We start from the raw sequence: 12,453 nt of genomic DNA, 5'->3' as shown, positions 1-12,453 counted from the left end.
ATACTTATATGGAATTGGGGATATTGGCCTGCGTCGCATCTAGATGGGACTTTGAATGTTAGAATGCCCACACTTAGATACAATTGTAAATATTAGCATGTCCACACTTAGATAGAATTGTGAATATTAGCCTGCGTCGCATCTAGGTAGGACCTTGAATGTTAGCATGCTCGCACTTAGGTGAAACCTGAATGTCAACATGCCCACACTTAGATAGATGTGAGAATATTAGCCTGCGTCGCATCTAGATAGGACTTTGAATGTTAGTATGCCCGCACCTATGCAAAACCTGAAGACTAGCATAGGCCACACTTACAATTGTGGACATTGGCCTGCGTCACATCTAGATAGGATTTATGGAAGCATAGCATGCCCGCGCCTAGATGAAACTGGAATGTTAGCATGTGCCACACTTGGAATTGTGAAAACCAGCCTGCGTAGCATCCAGATAAAGCTGTGAATGTTGGCATGCCAACACCTAGATAGAATTCTAAACATTGGCCTGCACCGCATCTAGATGGGATTGTGAAGGCCAACAAGTGCCAAAACTGTGAATGTTAGCATGCTAAAGGTCAGGTAACCCACTAACCAATATAAGCTCAAACTCTGCCTACTTATCTCACTCAAAAAACTCACACAATAACCTGTACGCACTTCACAACACTGCAAGAACACATAAACCGGAGCAATAGCACACGTGGACTGACACCGATCCAATACCCGCACCAAAGCTCAGCACCCGGTGTATACTGAGTTGAAGCTGCCAACAGAACACCACTCCTCTCACTATCCTACTCCCTCTTCACCTTACTAACCCATCCCACCTTATTGTTTACAGATCCGCCAGAGCGCCTGGAGACCAATTCCGTTGGTGACGGTGCGCGGTACAAATACCTTTAACAAGACGAGACAGAAAAAGGTGCTGGGAGGCAGTTATTTGTTTACTGGAAGTAGAGACTGTGCTCCTCTTCAGCACATGCTCAGGAGCAATCTCTTCCACCACTTGCCAAAGAGTACAAGAGACTCACACCACTGAAGACAATGCCCTAACTCCCACCGCCCACCCATGTAATCAAACAGGGGAAGTATATTGTTATAGTCCATCTCCCAAGCCTTCTAGATAGGAGCCTGGAAGGCTCGGGAGATCCATGTAGACCAGTGGTCTTCAAACTTTTTTAGCCTGGGCCCCCACTGAGCAAAGTTTGGGCAGGCAGGGCCCCCCCAAAAATGCCAGATGGACAGTATGTAGAAATCGCTATGAACTTTTGTGTGCCGTCACCGCACCCTACTCCCAGTACAGACCCTGGGCTCTCCCCACCCTACTCCCACCACTATCCCAGTGCTGCTGCCCACCCTGCTCCCACCACAGTCCCATAACACAAGCATACACACATCCATACACATTTAAATAAAAAATAAATTCGCCACAAACGTACCTTCTGAATGGGCCTGCGTGTGGTTGCTAAAATGCCGCGCTCCAGGTTTCTCTGCCAGTAAGTGCGAGGAGGCGCACGAGCACCCCCTCGCACATACGTACATGCAGTGCCCCAGCCAGCATTTCCAATGAGCTATGCAATGCTGGCGAAGCAAAACAGCGCCAGCGTTGCATGGCTCAGTGATCATTTGCGGCTGGGAAATGAACTGTCAAAAGGCAAACAGTGTTTCCCTTTGACAATTCAGCCAGCCCAGGAGCACTCCCTCAGCTTGAAAAAGCAGCTGAGAGTGCTCAGTGTTTCACTAGGCTGGCTCCTCCATAATGGGTTAGGTGGCCAGTGGGCGGACGCACCCTCACCCATTATGGATGAGCCGGCAGGCTTGGACTGGCCTATAGGGCAATAGGGCGATGACCTAACCAAAAATGCAAAATGCTACTGTAGGCCAGTCAAAATGGCCCACCTTTTTGGCCAATGTGGGCCAGTTTGAGGAGTTACTTCACTATGCCGCTAGTAGTTTTGACCATTGTTGCTGAATACATATTCTTTAAATATCACAATTTGTTAACATTTGAACAAAAAACAACCCCTTGGGTACTTATCAAACAGTCTGTGACTAAAGGACTGAATATCCATTTGCAACTGCTGGCCCTTTTTTCCCAATGGTGCCTAAAACCGTTTTATGGTCCAGTCTAACCATGTGAGCCTCCCCTTCCCATTTCCTCCAATCTAGAAAAAAAATAAAGAATGTTTTTTAGTTTTTTTTTTTACACTTCTCATGCTGGGCTCTGGCGCCCCCCCCGGGATGCGGCCGCGCCCCACAGTTTCAATACCTCTGATGTAGACGGTTGCTGGTGAGCGGCGTGGTGTTGTCTCTGCAGGCCCGCTAATAAAGAACCTTAATTGACTACTTACTTGCTCCTCGTAGTCATTTCCCTTGCCGATGAGCGGGCCTGCAGGAGACCCGTCAAGTCCCAAGGAAGCCGGTGACCATGCCTCGGTGCAAGTCACAGGCCTCCCAGGATCTGGGGGGCGCACGGCACCGGAGTGACCTTACAACCGAATGATGTGCCCAAGAGACCCACCAACCCAGAAGGGACAGCGGCACTGGCCAAGTCGAGGGGTGAAGGTAGGACGGCCGAAAAAAGGAGAGCTGCATCCGTGCGATACTCATGGGTTAGAGGAAAGGACCCGAGAGAGTCAGCGCAACGCAAGGAAGGCCCCACAAAGCAAATGAGCCTTACAGGGCAGCATAAACGAAAGGAAAGTAGGTTGCTACAGCACCATAAAAACAAGCCCCTATGAAGGATTACGGGCCTAAACAAAAAAGAATATAAAAGTGCAAGAGTGCTGTAACAAGTGAACAGAGACTAAGGCAGCCACACACAAAAAGAAAATAACAGGAAATAAAGGGTTAACCATTCCCTAGACAGAAATCTGCAGACATGGCAGCTGTCAGCATGGCGCCACCACCAAACTTTTTACCGGAACCTGGCACTCCAGCTATCAGATGGGACAGAATGAAAAGACGGGTTGCCACTCATTTGCTAGCAATAGGTGGTGACAAGTTCACACCGGCCAGGAAGCAGGCTGTCCTTTTGCAGGAGCAGAGGGGCTAAGCGTATATGATGGCCTCCCAGAAGCAAGGAAGGAAGACCGAGGAGATGTAGATGAGTATACACTAGCGGAACACAAATTACAAGACCATTTCGAGCCAAAGAAAAACATCATATTTGAACACCACACCTTGAGAGATCGCAGGAACCTGTAGAATGTTTTGTGGCAGCTCTAAGAACTCTGAGTCACACCTGTGACTTTGGGGCACTAACCGACTCTCTAATCAGGGACCAATTGGTACGCTGCACCAATAATGCCACAGTACAAGAAAGGTTTCTGTCCAAGGATTTGCCACTGGAACAAACAATAGAGGTTGTAAGAGGAATGGAACAAACTTCTCGCTACATGAGAAGCATGAGAAAGGAAAGACAGACACAAGAGGTCTCCGCTATAAAACAAAACAGGAAAGCGAATGAAGCAAAAGAAGTTAAGTGCTACAAATGCGGCAGCAATAGGCATCTAGCTTCAGATATATTTTTCCCTGCAAGAAATGTTAATTGCATTAAATGCAAAAGGAGAGGACACTTTGCACGAGCCTGTCGTGAATCGTTAATAGAACCCATTGAAACAGGAGGAAGGCGACCAGAAAAAGAAGAAGCTTCAATAAGCAAGTCAACTGACATGTTCATGATAAACAGCAAAGCGGTAACCATGAAGGTAGACAGCTGTTCCCCATGGACTATAATGTCACAAGAGACTCATGAAGAATGTGTTGAAGGAAGAGTGGAGGATCTACTCAGACACGACAGAACCGTATACCTATGGAAACGTCAAGATTGAACGGATGGGAAAATGTTCAGATGTGATCAAATGCAAGGGCAGGAGTTGTGTGGCCGATGTGTATGTCACTAAAGGAGGATTATCATTGTTGGGTTGGGATCAACAGTACAATCTGGGTAGTCGCATCCAGGTGAATTCACCCACACCCATAACTATAGCTGAAGTAGGGCACAAGTGGGAAAAGAGAATTCCCGGAAGTATTCTCAGATGGCCTAGGTAAACTGAAGGACTTTGAACATTGTATAAGGAACAAGGTGAAAGCAATAGGTAAGGTACATAAAGTGAGGACATTACCACAGCAGTTGAAGGAGAAGCTAAAGGATGAACTGGAAGGGTTACTTCAAAAAGGAATAATTGAACGGATTAAAAGCTCTGAATAGCTGTCTCCAGTTGCGATTGTGGCAAAACCAAATGGCAGCATCAGACTGTGTAGATTTAAGAGACTTAAATACAAATATTTGGGTAGTTCGCCATCTGTTACCTATCATATAAGAAGCTTTGTCAACATTGACTAATTCCAAATTATTCTCAGTGATAGATTTGTCATCGGCATATCATCAAGTACCCCTCTCACAAGCAAATGTCAACATCTTACTGCTTTTGTCTGCTTTTGTCACAACTGAAGGGACATTCAAATACTGCTGAATGCCTTTTGGTTTAGCGTTGGCAGCGGCAGAATTCCAGAGAGTGATGGAAAAGTTGTTGGAGGGTGTACCCAACATACTAGTGTTTCAGGATGACATACTGGTTCGTGCAGAATCTCCAGAGAGACATGATTAACTATTAGGTATGGTTTTGAGTAGATTGAGAGCAGCAGGTCTGACATGCAAAGGAAAAAGTTCAAGATAGCCGTGGAGAGTGTTGACTACTTGGGGCACAGAATATCGGGAAAGAGAATCAGTCCAAAATTGAGTTTGGTGGATGCTATCGATAAAGTTCCCAACATCAGTGAAAATGATCAATTGAGATCATTTTTGGATTTGGTAGCATACTATCACAAATTTGTGAAGAACTTTGCAGTCATATCCACACCTCGGAGATTTTTACTGTAGAAAGAAGGGAAGTTTAATTGGTCAAAGGAATGTGATGAGGCAATTCAAAGAATAAAAGGAGGACATCATGAAGACACCTTCGATAGGAAAATGTTGTCCAGAAAATAGATATGTTCTGACAGTGGATGCAAGTGTTTTAGGACTGGGAGCGACCCTCACTCCGTACGACAGTAACAAGGAGAACGTGTAATAGCGTTTGCGTCAAGGACACTAAAGGGAGCTGAGAAGAATTATTGTGTCATTGAGAGAGAAGCTTTGGCAGTGTTGTGGGTGATAATGCACTTAAAGTATTTTCTGTGGGGCAGAGAATTCAATGTAAGATCAGAACACAAACCTTTAGCTGAAATGTTCGAGTTTGGGAACTGGGAAGCAGGGTCACTGAGAATCAGCAGGTGGTACTTGGGATTGCAAGGTTATGATTTCAAGGTTTTCTACCTGCCAGGGAAACATAATGTTGCAGATTGCTTGTCATGGATGCAGTAGCATTAGATGAAGTGCAAGGAGAGTGGAAAGAGGAAGTCATTATTGCCAGTGTGGAAATAGAATGTGTTGAACAAACAGAATGGTAGAGCTGTGAGAATGTTAATTAGGACATGAAGATCATTAGAGAGTAGCCCAATAAAGAAACTTTAGAGAAAAAGTTTGAAGTTTGGTGTGAGGTAAACGATGAATTGATGTCATTGACGGGAGACTCAGAAGAGGGATTTGTATTGTTCCTCCAGAGAAGCTTAGAGCTCAATTTGTGGAAGTAACTCATCAGGGACATTTAGGAGTGAGTGGCACTAAGAAGGTTAAGGCAGAGCTTTTGGTGGCCTGGAATGGACAGTCTAGCAGAAGGATATGTCAGGAATTGTACACACCTTGTTGTTTAAGCGATAAGACCAAAGTCGTATGTGAAACCCCACTAACTCCTAATTTTGTTCCGGATCAACCTGGGAAAAAAGTAGCAATTGATATAATGGGCCCTTGTACAGGGTCTAGGTGAATGATTGACATTTGTGTTAGTTTTAGTAGATTTTCACACCAAATGGGCATAATGGAGTGCACTTAGAGAAGTGACAGTGAAAGAACTAGTAATGTTTCTAGAGAAGATTTTCCTTACGAGAAGGTTGTCCCACGGAAATTGTCACTGACAATGGGGTACAGTTTTGTTACTACACGCAAGGCATTATATCATCCAAAGGCGAATGGAGTGGTAGAAAGAATAAACAGATTTATTAAGGGTGGAATTCAGCTAGCATTGAAATCAGGGTTGCCATGGAAGGAGGGTTTAAACCACATGATATGGGATTACCTTACCACACCACACTTGGTGATAAGAATATCGCCGTTTGTCTCATTAAAAGGGAGAGAGCCAGGTACTAAGTTGTGCCCGAGGTGGTTAGGTTTGGCAAGTTCAGTGTTCGTGGATAGAAAGGTGGATTTCATAAAAAAAGAGTCAAAGTAATGCCAAAGAAATGTTTGATAGAAAAAAGGGAGTGAAGGAGCAAGAATGGAAAATAGGATATTGGGTATTGATACAGAATCCAAGGTTCACCCACAAGTGCATGGAAAGTAAATGTATTGGTCCAAAAATAATTTCTGCTGTAAGGAATGGTGTGATGATAGTGGAAGGAGGGGAGGTGTGGTCAATGGGTTAAGTTGGCAAAATGTGAGGAAGGTTATAACGGGCTGTCAGCAGACACCTGTTCCGATGTTGAGCTATCATCCAAAAGAATGAGAAAATAACCCACATGGTTGAAGGTCTTTGTGCGTGAATGATCCTAAAAACTGGTAGTACTCTCTCTACAGTTTGGTAATCTTCAATATTCTTTCAGGTGTATTTTGTTCATAATTACATTCAGGTTGACCCTTGTGCTCAGAAACCCTTCTCCCTTAACTTCCAGTTATCACTCCCTTTGTTCCTTTGTTTTATTGGTTTGTATTATCGATATGGTAAAGGGGGTAGATGTGTTATATTCCATCTCCCGAGCCTTCTAGATTGGAACCTGGAAGCTCGGGAGATCTAAGTAGACGGTTCATGGTGAGCAGTGCTGTTGTGGGGTCTCTGCAGGCCAGGTTAATAAAGAACCTTAATTGACTACTTACTTGCTGCACATAGTCATTTCAGATATCCCTCAATATCAGCCCCTGTGACCACAATGCAGCTTTAGTAGGGCAAGAGCCCACTGCTACCACTATCCACTCTTCTACCCAAACCAGAGAATGGACTGCTATTGCACATTTGAGTGCTGTACTCTGTGGATGTGAAAACACTCTGCACCTGGATCGTTTGCATCTGTGGGTGTGCAGTGTGTGAAGCTTGCACTGCTCTTACGCGTGCTGCGCTTGTTTACTAAATGGGGGAAAATCTTGCACTGCTGATGCATGCACTGCTGACTTGTCCAAGAGGGGTGGAATTGCACTGCTCTTGCCAACTTCAAAATCGGGGCATTTTTTTGTTAATGCCACCAACTGCGTTTTCGCTGGCTATGCCTCTTACAATATCCGACACACATTGTTCAGGTTCTTTATTAGGTGCATTATTTGGGCATGGACAGGCCTTCTCTCACATTTTCAACAGGTACAGGGGCCTCAGCACAAAATGTTCATCTTCCACCAGTTTAGAATAATAATTTGTGATGGTTGAGGGATACGGGAAACTTGGGGCTGTCTTATTCTGGCAGCCAAATACCTTACTTGAAGCTATACAGTTTGAGGACTGGATCTGTACTTGCACCAAACTACCTTGTGTCAGTGGTAACCTCTAATTTTCACCTTGTTCATATGAATGAAAGCAGGAGAGGTTTACAGTTCTTTTATTGGTGCTGTTGAGAGATCGGGTGGTGATCGTTAGGAAGGTAGTGAAAAATGCAGGCTAAATAGAAGTCTTATAGTTCCACGAGCATTGTCAGAATTCTGGGGCTGTGCATGTCATCCAAATGCTGAAGCCGCTCATTACTAGTACGACCATGGACATCCCTCTCCTAACAAAGCAAGGGCCTAAACCGATAATTCCAACTAAGCGCCCTGTGTTTCTCTTTCCCGTCTACTCCAAAGTGCTCCAAAAGGTCATGTTCAACTGTTACAAAGCAGGCTTCCTCTCCCATCACTCCACACGAACCGCTCTCATGAATGTCTCAAACGTCATCGCCTCTGCTAAACACTCCAACCTATCCTCTATCCCAATTCTTTTTGACCTGTCCGCTGCCTATGACACTGTCTATCTCTCTGATCTCCTCAATACTCTTCTTTGGATTTGTGATTGAGCCCTTGCCTGGATTGAAACCTACCTGGCACCTCACCAATTCTCTCTCACTCCAGGAGCAACACCTCTCAACACAATCCTCCAACCTTGTGTGTTCCAAAGGGCTCTCTTGGGTCCTCTCCTCTTTCCACTCTAGACCTATGCTCTTAGGGCACTAATCTCCTCCTTTGGGTTCCTGTACCAACTTTTCGCAGACAACACCCAAATCATCTTCTTTTACTGAACTTCCCTCTGATCGCTCTATCAAAATTTCAAACAGTCTCTTTTCCATTAAATATTGAATGGCTTCGCACTCTGGGATACTAAACTGCCAAAGCAGGTGCTCTTCTTCCCTGCCAAATGCTCACTCATCTCTTCCCCTACCTATCCATTTCTACCCGACACTTCCCTTCTCTCTTTCACCTAGAAACCCCAGTCTCATCCACAACCCTTCTCGCACCTTCTCTGCTTTCACTGTGGCTCACCTTAACCTCCTAAATAAACAGAAAAATCAGGCACCTCTTTCCTTTCAACAATGCCATGCATCACTTAACCACTCTTGTCTTCTCTAAACTAGACTACTTTGCCAGTATCCTCTTAGGTCTCACCAACTATGCCTTCTGTAAACTCGACAAGACTGGGACTCTATTTGAACTCCCTAACTTCACACACCTACTTCCCCATACTGTCACCCGGCTAGATGGCTGGCTATGCAAAACATGCCCATAAGGAGTTTGGCATGTCACATCACCACTTAGCAAGCCCCTCCCACCTGGTGCCTTCCTGCTTGCCACTCTTTTCCCTACTTAAGGAGCCCTCCAGCCTCTTTTCCTTTGCAGCTGGGGAGCAGGTGTAAGTTGATCTAGGTCACCTGGCCTAAGCCCCGCCCACCTGGTGCCTTCCTGGTTGCCGCTCTTTTTCACTACTTAGCAAGCCCCATCTTCCTGGTGCCTTCCTGCTCGTCGCTCTTTTCCCTACTTAAGGAGCCCTCCAGCCATTTTTCCTTTGTAGCTGGGGTGCAGGTGTAAGTGGATCTAGGTCACCTGGCCTAAGCCCCGCCCACCTGGTGCCTTCCTGGTTACCGCTCTTCTTCACCACTTAGCAAGCCCCGCCCACCAGGTGCCTTCCTTGTTGCCGCTCTTTTTCACCACTTAGCAAGCCCCGCCCACCTGGTGCCTTCCTGCTTGCCGCTCTTTTGCCTGCTTAAGGAGCCCTCCAGCCTCTTTTCCTTTGCAGCTGGGGAGCAGGTGTAGGTGGATCTAGGTCACCTGGTCTAAGCCCTGCCCACCTGGTGCCTTCCCCGGTTGCCGCTCTTTCACCACTTCGCAAGCCCCGCCCACCTGGGGCCTTCCTGCTTGCCGCTTTTTTGCCTACTTAAGGAGCCCTCCAGCCTCTTTTCCTTTGCAGCTGGGGAGCAGGTGTAGGTGGATCTAGGTCACCTGGCCTAAGCCCCGCCCACCTGGTGCCTTCCTGGTTGCCGCTCTTTTTCACTACTTAGCAAGCCCTGTCTACCTGGTGCCTTCCTGCTCGTCGCTCTTTTCCCTACTTAAGGAACCCTCCAACAACTTTTCCTTTGCAGCTGGGGAGCAGGTGTAAGTGGATCTAGGTCACCTGGCCTAAGCACCACCCACACTCTTAACCTTGCCACTTCTTTCCTGCTCTTAACTCTTAGGTCAAGGGCGTCTCGCCCGGGCGCCCAAAGTGAAGTGCAGTCAAAGAAAAGGGAGGGCAATTCCTGTTTGGACCTGTTCGGACAAGGGGGATCCAGGGTCCGACCCCCTGCTAAAACAGCAGGTAAGCATGCACCAACATGTGTTTACACCCTCTGCCCCCACAGGCCATCCCCACCCTCCCTGGTCACCCTGTGTTGTTCCCTTGTGCCCCCCCTTCCTGCACACAGGAGTCTGCCCTGATACATTCTGGTTTCACCATCACCGTCGTGTGGCCAATGCTGGATTTGACTTTTATGGACTTCATTGATTCATGGTGCGTCACCCTTTCTCAACTCTCATGATGGACTTCCTTTGCATCTTGTACTCATGGTGGCCCTGAATCATGCTGTTCCCATCTTCATCTTGTATCCTGGCTTGCAACATTATGTGTTACTACTGTCTTCTGCAATTGTATTAGGTCTCCCCTCTTGCTTCTCCACTCTTTTTGACTTCTTACTCTCTGTTCTCTTCTCCCCTCCAATCCCCTCTCCCTTTTCCCATCTCTTCCCCTCCTCCCCTTACTTTCTTCTATGCAATTACTCTATCAGAATTGTCTGTGGACCTAGTATGATAGCAACCTCGTCTGTCGCTCCCCCATCCCCTTACTGTCCCCCCCCCTCAGCCCCTCCAGCACTATCAAACGTTTTCAGGCCTAGTACGATAGTCGCTTGTTTTGTTCCCCGCCCCCTTCTGCACCCCTCTCCCTCACCTTTTGTTTTCCTTCGGCTCTACCAGAAATGTCATCAGGCCTAGTACGGTAGTCGACTGTTCGTTTCCCTTTCATCCCACTCCCTCCTCCCTTCCTTATCTATGTCTTAGCTCTTGCACTATCTGAAATGTCGTCAGGCCGAGTACGATAGTTAATTTCACATCCTTACTGTTCATGGCCTGTAAGAATGTTGTTGTATTTTCCCTTGTTCCCTCCCTTGCCTTGAAGCGCTTTGAAACACACTGTGCATAGGCGCTATATAAATAAACTATCATATCATATTTAAAATGTCTTCTCCTGGCCCACCAATCTATCCATGGTAATGCCCTGCCGTATCTATCGAACTCAACAAGCCTTCTTATAATTCCTGCTCTGCCTCGACTACACTTGTGGCACCTGGCCTTCCCTGTGCTTCTTCTCGCTTCAGGTCTTTCTCTCTTCTTGCTCCATTTGCATGGAATTCTGTTCCCCCAGACATCTGAGAAACCGTCCACACTGATATGTTTAAAGTCAAACTAAAAGCATACCCGCTTGCCTCAGAGTTACCCTCTTAACCTACCCCTCATCTGCCTTCTCGCTAACATTTTCCGCTTGCCTCTAAACTGCCTCGATCCCTCAAGTTTTCTGACTCTACTCTAGTACTTCAGCCATCATGGTCACCTCCCTAGCACACCTACCTGCACTTAAAGTCCAATGTTCCCAATCCTTAATCTATGTAAATCAATCCATGTATTGTCCCTGATGACTGTTCCATTTTCTCCCCTCCACAACCTGGTCAGTATCATCCACTCACCCCATTGTAAGAAGCTCACTGTTTCGCGTCAAATTTGATTTCTTATCTATTGTATGTGATTTTGATATCAAAACAGCGTTGTTCGTTCCTGTATATATACACACATATATACATCCATAAATAAACTGTGTCATTAGCACGTTCACACTTGTAGAAAACTATGGGGTGCACATCTCGGAGAACTGAAGTCAAACCTCGCAACTACTTCCCTCCCACATTTCCTCTCCAACCTCGACTACAAGCGCACACTAGGTTTCATCTGAATGTAACATACTTCCCTAACCACTATAGCCTGAAGACAACGTGTCGCCGGCACTATGTAGCGTTAGGGAGTAGGAGATGCAGAGAAGAGCTGGCTGAATGTGGAATGGAGAGCAGATGCAGGGAATCTATTACTGAACCGAATGTTGCACTGTACCATTTGAGTGCCAGACTGCTGTTCAAGTGAGTGGAAGCTCCGCCATTTTGTTGTCGAATGCGATATGGAGTTCTTACTGTTCAAAGTTTCATTTTATGACTTTGGAGTGGTACTGGAGTTTTATGGCTGACAGGCCAAAGGATGGAAGACTGACCAGACAGTCTGATCCTCTCAGTTTCTCCATTGAAAGGTTGCGTGCATAGCACATGTTATTGAAGCGGGCCCTATAGTCTCTATGGCATGTCAGTGCCACCTTAGGTTTACCAATGTAGATTGGCCCAAATGAACACGTGAACTCTATTTAAATGACAGTTTTAGCACAGTAGTTGGAACCATTTTATGCCTGACAAATGTATACAGGTTCCGTGCTGCATCGTGACTGGTAATGACCATTTTCACTTACGAACAATTTATGTTAAATCAAGAAAGTTGCATTTCAAGATAGAAATGCTGCAGGGAGGCTTTGCATATTGTAAAGAATTCAGAAACATTTCTGAAAGTTGGAAACTGCATGTCCAGAAATGGAAGTAGCAGCACACGTGTATCCTCACTTGGCATCAGTTTGAGACCTGGGAGATGCATTTTAAGCCAGTTCAAGTTGTTCACAACAGTCAAAATAAGATTGTGATACTGTGGACTTATTTCTAAGACTAATGGCCCAATTTGAACCCATTTTAAGTGCAAATGTAGCAGGTTACAAAACTACAAGAAAG

At 46.0% G+C, this 12,453-nt stretch overlaps 1 protein-coding gene across 3 annotated transcripts in view; it reads right to left on the bottom strand.

Annotated features, from left to right (window-relative positions):
• PDE10A (phosphodiesterase 10A) overlaps window positions 1-12,453 on the bottom strand; it is a 1,126,451-nt gene that overhangs the window by 527,175 nt on the left and 586,823 nt on the right. The window lies entirely within an intron of this gene.

This window comes from Ambystoma mexicanum, chromosome 4q (assembly GCF_040938575.1).
Source record: "Ambystoma mexicanum isolate Mex_15411 chromosome 4q, UKY_AmexF1_1, whole genome shotgun sequence".
NCBI lineage: Eukaryota > Metazoa > Chordata > Amphibia > Caudata > Ambystomatidae > Ambystoma > Ambystoma mexicanum.
The sequence above is the reverse complement of the archived record's forward strand: the minus strand, read 5'-3'. Positions and strand labels throughout refer to the sequence as shown.